We start from the raw sequence: 2,066 nt of genomic DNA on the forward strand, positions 1-2,066 counted from the left end.
TTGATTGGCTTGGTATGGTTTGTTGTGCTCTTGGTTGTGATTTTGTTGGTTCCTCCACCCAAAATTTGGGTGGTTCTTCTATCCTGGGTTGTATGTCTTAGAGTTAGGGTCATATGGTGGTCGAGAGGGGTTATGCACATAGTTTGCTTGTTCACGTTCAACTTCTGGTCATTTTCTTCTTGGGGTGGTGCTTGAGCTTGGACAACTGCAACTTGATTGTTTTCCATTTTCTTGGTTAAGGCTACTAATTGTGCTGCAATTGCCTTGTTTTGTGCCAACAGGGCATCCATAGAATTGAGTTCCAGCACCCCCTTCTTTTGGCCTCTTTCTGAAGCATAGAAGTAGTTATTCTCAACTATAGTTTCAATGACATCTATGGCTTCCTCAATAGTTTTCTTCTTGTTGAGTGAACCCCCTAAAGAGTGGTCCACAGCCTTCTTCGATTCATAGGTTAATCCTTCATAGAAAATGTGGAGCTGCACCCACTCATTAAACATATTCGGTGGGCATTTCCTTGTTAGATCTTTGAACCTCTCCCAGGCTTCATAGAGTGTTTCACCATCTAGCTGTCTGAAGGTTTGTACCTCAGCTCTTATCCTGTTGATCCTCTGTGGAAGGTATATCTCGCTAGAAACTTGTTCACAACATCCTCCCATGTGGTTAGGCTCACCTTCGAAAATGATTCTAACCACTTTGTTGCCTTATCTCTGAGTGAGAAAGCGAATAGAAGTAGTTTGTAGGTGTCAGGGTGTACACCAATGGACTTTACAGTATCGCATATCCTCAAGAATGTGTTGAGATGTTGATTTGGATCTTTTTGAGCACCTCCTCCATATGAGAAGTTATTCTGGACTAGCGTGATGAGTTGAGGTTTCAACTCAAAGTTGTTGGCATGGATTGTTGGCTTGAAGATGATGTTACCACATTTTCCTAGATTTGGGTTGATATAGGAGCCTAAGACTCTCCTCTCTTGCCCAGCTTGATTTCCAGCTCCTCCTCCAACATCTTCGTGCACTTCGTCTTCCATGGTGGTTGTTAGATCTTCTTCTCCAACTATTCCCTTGCCTCTAGCCTCCCTCCTTAATCTAAGGAAGGTTCTCTCAGGTTCACTATCAAAAGAGGATGAAGTATCTCCTCTTCTACCTGCATATAGCCAACACATAGCAAGAAAAGAGCAAGTGAAGAAATATCCTTAGTTAAAATTATTGATTAGCTTGAGTGATGCAATTAATCAAACAGTTAGAAGAGTGAAAGTATAAACAATAAATAGCTAAAGAATCTCAGAAAGACAAGAAAGAGAAATAGAGATTAGAAAGGAATTTAAAGGTTACACTAGGAATTGAATAAAGAAAAATAAAATAATAAAAAAATGCTTAATCTAGCTCTCCAATTGGTTTAATCATTGTCAAATTCAAACCAATCCCCGGCAACGGCGCCATAAAACTTGATGGGCTGAATTCACTACCCTTCCCCAATAATATTGATGAATCCACTCTTGGCAAGTGCACCAAAATTATCGTCAAGTATTAACCCACAGTGGAGGGGGAACGTATCCACAGAAATTGGTAGATTTGAGCAATTTTAATCAATTGGTGAATTAGTCAAGCTCAACAGAATAAGTTGTGTGTGCATAATTATAAATGGCAGAAAATTAAATGACAAAAGAAATAGAATAAAGCAATAAAGTGCAGAAATGGGAATAACAAGAATGTAAAGGGGAATGGGATTTTGCAGAATGTAAGTAAAGCTATAAAAGAATGGGAGAGATAAGAGTGGGGGAATTCATTGAGATCAGGAGATACTGTCTTTTTGGATTAATTCCAGCTCATATCCTCTTCAATCATGCAACTCATTGACCTCTTGGCAATCATGATTGATTGAGCCCCAATCCCTTGGTTACTCAATCTCTCAGATCTTGATTAATAGCCAATTCTTTAGTCTAATTCCTCATGAAGAGAGATATGCTTGGTCCCTGATTGTACCACACATCATCATAGGTCCAGGTAGAGGGAAGATTATATGTCACCATATCCAAACACTAAAATCCAGATTCTACTCAAGTGTGA

At 39.4% G+C, this 2,066-nt stretch overlaps 1 non-coding gene across 1 annotated transcript; it reads left to right on the forward strand.

Annotated features, from left to right (window-relative positions):
• The first annotated feature begins 492 nt into the window (after positions 1-492).
• On the forward strand, positions 493-599 carry LOC112798401 (small nucleolar RNA R71). The gene has a single exon (XR_003200013.1). It is a non-coding gene; the product is annotated as a small nucleolar RNA R71 (small nucleolar RNA).
• Positions 600-2,066: the final 1,467 nt, after the last annotated feature.

Source organism: Arachis hypogaea, chromosome 4, assembly GCF_003086295.3.
Source record: "Arachis hypogaea cultivar Tifrunner chromosome 4, arahy.Tifrunner.gnm2.J5K5, whole genome shotgun sequence".
Taxonomy (NCBI): Eukaryota; Viridiplantae; Streptophyta; class Magnoliopsida; order Fabales; family Fabaceae; genus Arachis; species Arachis hypogaea.